The sequence below is a fragment of the Dendrobium catenatum genome, unplaced genomic scaffold (genome assembly GCF_001605985.2).
Source record: "Dendrobium catenatum unplaced genomic scaffold, ASM160598v2 fragScaff_scaffold_697, whole genome shotgun sequence".
In the NCBI taxonomy this organism is placed as follows: Eukaryota; Viridiplantae; Streptophyta; class Magnoliopsida; order Asparagales; family Orchidaceae; genus Dendrobium; species Dendrobium catenatum.
The window spans coordinates 356,039-364,792 of NW_021319159.1; the positions used below are offsets into that span (position 1 = coordinate 356,039).

At 34.5% G+C, this 8,754-nt stretch overlaps 1 protein-coding gene across 3 annotated transcripts in view; it reads left to right on the forward strand.

Moving 5' to 3' along the window:
* Positions 1 to 2,850: 2,850 nt before the first annotated feature.
* Positions 2,851 to 8,754, forward strand: part of LOC110103919 (PH, RCC1 and FYVE domains-containing protein 1) — a 39,830-nt gene continuing 33,926 nt past the window's right edge. For all 3 annotated transcript variants that reach the window (XM_020832807.2, XM_020832805.2, XM_020832806.2), the window contains exon 1: positions 2,851 to 3,265. The gene's annotated coding sequence lies outside the window, so the exon portion shown is untranslated. The remainder of the gene's footprint in view (positions 3,266 to 8,754) is intronic.

Genomic DNA, 8,754 nt, shown 5'->3' on the forward strand with positions numbered 1-8,754 from the left:
AGAAAAGTAGCCGTACAGAATTCAGATAATCGTACAGAAAATCGTATAATCAGACAAGATATATATACTTAGATACTTGATTAACAGAATATTCAAATCACTGATACAGAAGAATTCATTTCATATAACAAAATATTCAAATTAAATTTCAAATCAGAATTATCTTCAAATCACAGAACAGATAGAATCATATAAATCATAAATCACATTGTCAAAATAGATCAGATCACATAACATATCAGATCATATTCCCAAACCCTAACAGAATCTCAAAGGATTCTGACCCCTTATGCCTCCCTTCCCTGACACAGACAGAATCTCAAAAGATTCTGGGCCCTTATGCATCCCTTGTGCTTACAGCACCAAAACATATCAAAGATATAGAATTATCAGATAAAAACTTGTTTTCAGATTTTCGGACCCTGACAGAATCTCAAAGGATTTTGGCCTCTTATAACTCCCTTGATAGCATATAAACACATCAAATCATTAAATTCAGAAATCAGATTTCGTCAAGAAAATTGTCAGCGACATAACGACATTATACAGAAATTCCACAGAATTCACAGTTTCAAAAATTTACCAAATTACCACAGATAGAAGAAAACATCATTTCAAGACTTTAATTGTACTGAAGCAAATATTTTCAGCATCCATATAATTCTTTATTCGATAAAAACTCCGCAGAATTCAAAATACTAGGTAGAAATCTTCCAGAAAATACTCAAAACGTGCAAAAATATCATATCGGAAACATACCAAAAGTTACATGGTAAAACATTTATCAACACGAAATGAAACCAGATATTTGCTAACAGAAATAAAATTCGACACAGAAAAGTCGTCAAAATTCACATTTTTGAAAATTGAGAAAGGCGGAATATGCCTTACCTCGAGTCAATCAACTTTTCTAACTACGACGGACGAAAACGGACCGAAGTCGTCCAAAATCCACTTTTCTTTCTTTTTCCTTCATTTTTCTCTCTCCTTAGATTTTTTCTCTCTCTCCAAAATGTCCATTTAGATAAATACTATCATGGATCGTACGGGACGATTTGGTCTCTGGATGCATTTCGTCCCGACGAACCTAAATTCATCCTGGGACGAACCTCTCTTCCCCGAGGTTTTGAACTGATCGTCCCGGACGATCTCAACTTCGTCCGGACGAACCAGGAAGAAAAATTGGGTTTCACACTAGAAATGGTAGAACAATAAGAGTATGAGTTGCTGGCTTGACCTCTTATGAGAGCAATGATAAATTTTATGGGGGTGATAAATGACGAGAGATGTTCAGACATCTATAACTGGATGACAACAATCCATAGTTTGATGGTAGCGATAAGGCAGTAGTGGTCTGATAATGGTGGAGGTCTGAAGATAGAAGTCAGGTGGCTGCTGCTGATGATGATGGTTAGATGATGGTAGCCTGATAATAGTGGTTTGATGAAGATGTTTGATAATATGGGTCGACAATGTTTTGATGGTAGAGTTAAGTGATAACATCCTTATAATGGTGTTTGAGTGATGATGAAGGTTTGGGCAGTGATTGTTTGATGATGCCAAGTGATAGTAGCCCTACAATGGTGTTTAATTGATAGCGGAAGCTAGGCAACCCTATTTTGGTAGCAGTTTGTGGCTGTTTGTCTGGAAAAAGAGGTTAATCCAACATCATTAAACCATGGTGTTCGAGTGATGATGGAGGTTGGGTAGCCCTACACTAGTAGAAGTTTGAGGATGGTTGCTTGATGACAGAGGTCAATCCAACATCGTGTAACCATTGTGCTCAAGTGATAATGGAGGTTGGACAATCATGATTTGACAATGCTAGATGATATAAGTTCAACAATGTTGTCCAACTGAAGGTGGAGGTTGGATAGTGATGGTTTGACGCTGTAGCATGACAACATCCCAAATACAGTGTTCAAATGATGATGGAGGTTGGACAGTAATGATTGATAATAAGCTAAGTATTTTTTAAAACTCAAAATATTGATCAATCTATTTCTTAATTGACGTTGAACTCCTATTAAAGACATTGAAACATTATTGATTTAAATTGATATAATTTTTAGTTAATTTAGAGAGAACTTTGACAAACTTCAAAATTAAATTGAATGATTATAATTTGATTTTGGGCTTAGCAACACTTGCCCTAGAAAGAATCACAGGGGCTATTTTTTTATTTAAAATGGAATGCATAGTAAAATAAATGTATTGTAAAATAGAATTTGGATATTTGGTTTTATGGAAAAGAAATGCAGCGTAAAATTCTAGTGAATTTATTTTTACTCCTTAGCTTATTTTTGATGTATTACAGTCGTCCAGTTTTGACTGAATTCTTTTTTTTAATCGCAAGCCAACTATGTTGTAACCACCCACCATCGACACCCACCCGCCGCTAGCCGATCAGTAGTCATTGTTGCTACATGTCATAATTTGCCCATCGTCTCCACTGTTGCCCTCAGTCACCACCCATCACTATCCGTTATTGCCCCACACCCCTCACTGCACGCTGCACTTGCCCGCATATTGCTAGTCACTACCAAGGGCTGCCCATCCGTCGGCAGCCCTGCTAGCCACCATCACATGCTGTTACTAATCATGGGCTGTCGTTATCACTACCCATCATTGATCATCATTGCCACTGATCGCCGTCATTAACTACCATCATTATTTAACTTTATATTATAATTATTTAACTTTAACTCAAAAAAATCTTCTATACTTTTGATATACTTATTAAATTTTTTTCGTGACCCTTTTGTTTACTCAAATTAGTAGTAGTCAAATTAGCGCAAGAACGTTGAGTTTTTTTACCGTCCTCTACGTTTTTCTCAGATTTTTAACTCTCTAGACCGAGCTCTCCTTGCCACGGACTCGAGAGGAAAGTTAAATCCGCTTCAGCTTCTAGATTTCCGCCCTGCGCAGCTCCATTTCGTCTGCCGGTGGCCTTCCGACTTTTCCATCAGAGAAACGGTTCTCTTCTGTCGGCGAGCTGCCGTCCCAAGTTCCATTTGAGGCTCGACAAGTTTTCTTATCCTCGAGATACTAGCTAAAGTTTCAGGACATATTCTTGTTCTTGCTGTAGGGCTATCGGCTTAGTTTCTTTGTTGTCCTGAGATTGATGGAAGTCCGAGGGAAGATCTACAATCTATGACGAAAGGGACTCCGGTGTGTCGCTTGATGGTGTTGAAGCTCGGAGCTGGTCGCACATGGAATGGCAGATCACTTTGGGCATGGAAACGCTGATCCTGGCATCGAGAAGGTAGTTAGACCGCTGCGTTGGGAGCTTCATGGATTACTTTTAGTCTTGCTATTCTTTGTTAAGGAGATTTGATGTTGATAATAATGCATTCTGCTGTTCATATTTAATACCTGAACATGTCTAGAAGGTAAGTAGAGGGTACTGTAGTATTTATGAATGGGCAAATCATGTCATTGAAGAGACAATATCTTAAAATATAATGTGTAGACACAATAAATCTTATTTTCCTTGAAATTCGTGGAACCAAAAGCCTAAATCCTCTACTTTCTGTCTTGGTACATGAAAATTGAGGCAATTGATGTTTCAAGACTATTTAGTAACTATGCGAGCACAATATATATGAATATTGCAATTTAGAAAATTTGACAATATCATGTTGAGTTGGATGTAACACATCAAGATGTTGAAGTTTGTCATAAGAATCAATAAGGAAACAAAATGCTCTCTACCATAATAGATAGGTTTTACCATTGAATTTGATGGTGGTTCTGATGTTGAATGATGGTTTTGAATCATTGAGAGCAGGTGGAGAAATCATAATACCATTTGGAGGCAAGTCCAAAGAATCTAAGATGATACTCATATCATTTGGACGCATCAAGCACATGTGGTGATGGGAGATGAGTTGGAGTCATCACAAGGTGCTGTGGGTGCTTATTGTCAACGTTGGAAGTGGCTAGGGATTGTTGTATATAAGGTTGCAAGTGTGGGTGGATGCAAGAGATGCACGAGTAGTTGCGTTCATAGGTTGAACGGGAAGGGCGTATTAGGAGAGCGCTGGGGTGCATGAGAAAATGACTGCGTGCGTGCAAGTAGTCCTAGAGTGTGACTTAGCAAGCAATGTGGCATACGAATGATGAGTTGTACAAGAGGTGCCAAGAAAGTGAGATATAGGGGTGATAGCTATCGATGGAAAACTAGCCCCATTTAAGAAAAAATGTATGGATCAATGGTTAGGGCTAGGATTATTCCTGCTTTAATACGAAGTTAGAGGAGAAAAATCTTGTTTATTATTATTTATTGATAATGATTGCCTATGTATATGCATGCATAGCAAGTACATAACGATGATAATAATAAGGAGAATATTCTTGTTTATTAAGATGTAAGGTACAAATAAAAATATATGCACTACCAATCAATATTGTCTATTATATATTGTTTTCAATCTGACAACTTTCCAAAACTTCTTATTTGCAATTAGTCTCTTTTTTTCCTCTCTTCACACATTCGTACACACACAACATAGATGCACATGCTAAGGCAGCCACCCACATAACATGGCACATGGAAAAACATACATTGTAGAGACATATGCTCACACACACACCCCACACATATACCCTTATTCTTTCTGTCTGCTTATTTGTTTAAGCATATTGCTTAACACTTTCTCTTAGCTTGTCTTTTACTCTATTACATACGCTATCTCTCTCTTTTCTCTTAGTATGTTTTTGAATGTAGTGTGAGTTTTTGTATCAATCTATATTCTCTTACCCATGCATGCATATTTATTAACTTCATTCTTGTGTTTCTTTTATAGATCTGAATGTGGGATCCACTCCCACCCTGTCACTCTCTTTTCTTCACTCTATCTCTATCTATGCAAAATGTAGCAATAATTATAATGGTATAGCTTGTCCATTTCATAATCTTTAGACCTCTGTTTATGTTTATAATATAATATCCTATAAGATAAGTGATAAGTCTAAATAACCAAACATATCCTTAGCTTACAAAAGACCATATTGATAAAATAAATGTAATTATAATTCAAATAACTTGCTATGACATGACAAATAGTCCATACTTATTCTTTATCATTCCTTTTTGGGTTGAAATAACTCTAATTTGAAGCGTTTTAAATATTGCTGGAAAAAATTGAAGTCTTCTCTGCTATAGTGTCATAGTAATACTATTTATGATGCACGAACACGATGACACGGACACCACATGACATGGACATGGGACATGACTTTTTTTTTTTAAAAAATATAGGACATGAGTGCGGTGTGGACACATCATAATAATTTTTTTAATATAATATATAGAAATTAAGGTAACATCATATTATAAATGACAAACAATAATAAATCAATGTCATGATAGCTTGTTTAGTTTATAATATAAAATATTTATTACAAAATGTCTAGTACAACCACAAAAATAAAAGCAAAAAATCATTTAGTATAACATCAAGTTTCAACTACTCAGTAGAGGGAATGATAGGATTACCTTCAGAGGTTTGTCTTTGGTCTTTAATATCATCATCATTGAATATCATTGTTTCCAACTATGGTTCTATATTAATTTTTCTTCTCTCCTCATTTGGGAAATATCGTTTCAAACATTGCTTTCTCATATTTGAAACTTCTAAAATTTTTTTGTGGCGAGACATATTAACGATCTTCTTAAAGTCATTCTTTACTTGAATATCTTCAAAGAATACAAAAATGTAAAATTATTTATTTATTAGTAAACAAATTAAAAACTAATTTAGAAGATATATTCAAATTTACCTTGGATTTAATGAATGAGCAAGATTTAAAGTGTGCACAACACATGGAGTGTAGAAGATATGAGTATATATTTGCTCCCCTAACAATTCTGCAGCTCTATATACTAGTGTATTATTAGTGATAACATGCACAACATTTGATGTACCAATCATCAATATCACCTTTTTAATTAAATTGAAAATAAAATATTTATCTTTGTATTCTCCTTAACAATTCACAGCTTTGATGAACATTGTATAATTCTATGTAACAATCATGGAATTGATGAGTGATCTTCTTTGAGAGAAGTCCAACCATCACACATCAAACTAACACCTTTTTCTTTCCACACTCATTTCGTTGGTTCAAGCAATGTCTTAATATTTTCTTTTTCCCATTCTAATAATTTTGATCTTATTGCATTTTATCTAGGTGGAACATAACCTACAAGATTGTTATTACATGCAAAAGTGAATGTATTCCTTATAATAAGGATTCCTTGCATGGTTAAAAGAAAGTTTCGCTGAAAAAAACAATATTGCAATTTCACCATCATGTTGCTCTCGCATTTGCATGTTAAAAGTCTTCTTTAAAGAACTACTGACAACTCATTTTTTTTTCTTTTATTCATATTCTTCACTCCTAACTGAACTACCATGATTAGCTCTAATGGAGGAGAAAGAAGTGTGAGATAAAATATGGGTAGATGTCAAATGTATCTCTTTAGAAGTGCCCTTTTGATCCTGGATTTAGCTTCATCAACCTGTCTATTTAATTCTAGCAACTGCGAAGTAGTAATGTTAGGACACATTTTAACTTCATGGCTACCAATCTTAAGTAGATGTGCTTGCACCATAGAATATGATCCTTTATAGGTGGCACCACAATAATTACATTTGAATAATACATTTTCTTCTCCTTCAAAAGTTTTTTCTAACTTTGTAACATGATTTCATAAGGGCTTATCAGTTTCTATGCAAGGCTCTTTTGAACCTTCACCTAATTCAATCCCACCAACACTAGAGCTTATTTTACTTTTAGAAACACTGGTGAAATGAAATAAATAAAGTCTTAATAAATTGAGTGACATATTATAAGACATTTAAAATATTCCAAACAAAAAATTTCCCTAATTTGAAATTATTGCTTCATGCCTTTATGTAGTATAATGCTTAACTCTTAAGTCTAGGGTTTCAAATACAACTAAAAAAGTGATATGAATGCACAAAATATTTGTAAATCTAGGGTTTCATATTGTAAGACATTTTGTAAGAGTAGGGTTTTAGTTTCTATTTTGTACTTGTCATTCTGAACTTGATGTGAATCTTTCTCATTGCAATGACATTTTATTTTTAGAGAAATAAAATATTAAATTCACATGCTACACGTTAGAATCAAAGTTCAACCTAGTAAATGTTTAAAAAATATTGGTCAAAAATAGAGATCTTGAAAAAATAGACATCTCCAAAAAAAAAATAAAAAAGAGAAAACTTGAATATATAATAGGCTTCAGTCGTCTGGCTCATCTCACTCTCCCTCCTCTGCCTTTGATGGAGCACGCACAAGTGTCGGAAGTCAGAACACTTGAATGGGAAATGAAGAGAAGATGAATGACCGAACAAAAATGAAGAGAAGAGTAGAAAATTGCTTCAATCAAACTTAATGTCTTGAAATCATGCTTTGTTGGATCGCTTGTGTGCATAAATGACGAATGGATGTTGGTTGAATACAAAGGAACAGGGAAGAAGAAGACGACATGGTCGGTTTGGCCTCGGCTGCCATAGAAATGACGAAGACGATGGATAGAGACCTCGCCTCACTCACTTGGTCGTGCCGTAAAGGAAGATGAGGGATACAAGCTTTGAAAATGAATGTCAGACTCGTCTGTTCGTTTTAATTTAATTTATTTTTTAATCTGACATGTTAATCCCTTGTCTGACACATGCCCTCGCCATGTCGGGCGGGTGTCCGTGTCTGACACTGCATTCCCTCTTTAAGTGGAATGCCGGTGCATCATAGAATACTATTCATCATGTCGGTAAAATATCTTGGGAAGTATAGATGAAGGGAGTACATTCTGAAGAAGAAGAGATGAGTTGGTCATTTTCTCTTAAAGCAAGATGAAAGACCAAACAATACTATTTGATAGCACACACATAAAAGCAACTAACAATAGAGTTTCTGGAAACACGATGAACATTTTTTAAATGTAATCTTTGTTCCATAAATCTTGAATATATTGTAGGCAACTTATATTGAAGTATATGAAAATTCGTTGGATGGATGGAGAACACCTTTAATATGTTTTTGTATATATTTTTGGTTCCTTATGGCCTATGGATAGAATTAACTATTATGATTTAGGTTTTATTGAATATGATTTTAATTCTGATTTGGGGTAAAGGTTTGGTTTATGTTTGGGTGGAATATTGTAAGGTTTTTATAGGGTTAAAGATGTCTCTTACTATTTCAAATCCTGTTATTTAACCTATTTAGATTGGTGTATCACTTTTCTTTATTAAATCCAAACTACACGTGCATTTATCGTACAAATTTTTTGCTCGACTTAAAGTTAATGCTAAGAATTTCTGCTTCCCCAGGCATATGGTAAATTATTTGTTTCCTATTATTATTTTATGTTGCTCCTTTGTTGCTATAAACCACATAGATTAATGTCTTTTAGCACATTTATTCATAGGACTCGTATTGCACCCATGCTTCAGTTTTCTTTGCATCATTTTGAATTTTTTTGGTGAAATATGAGACATTTTTTTCATCTCAAGGAGAGTCAAAATCCATGTGATATTATTATTTTATGTTGCTCCTTTGTTGCTATAAACCACATAGATTAATGTCTTTTAGCACATTTATTCATAGGACTCGTATTGCACCCATGCTTCAGTTTTCTTTGCATCATTTTGAATTTTTTTGGTGAAATATGAGACATTTTTTTCATCTCAAGGAGAGTCAAAATCCATGTGAATTATATAT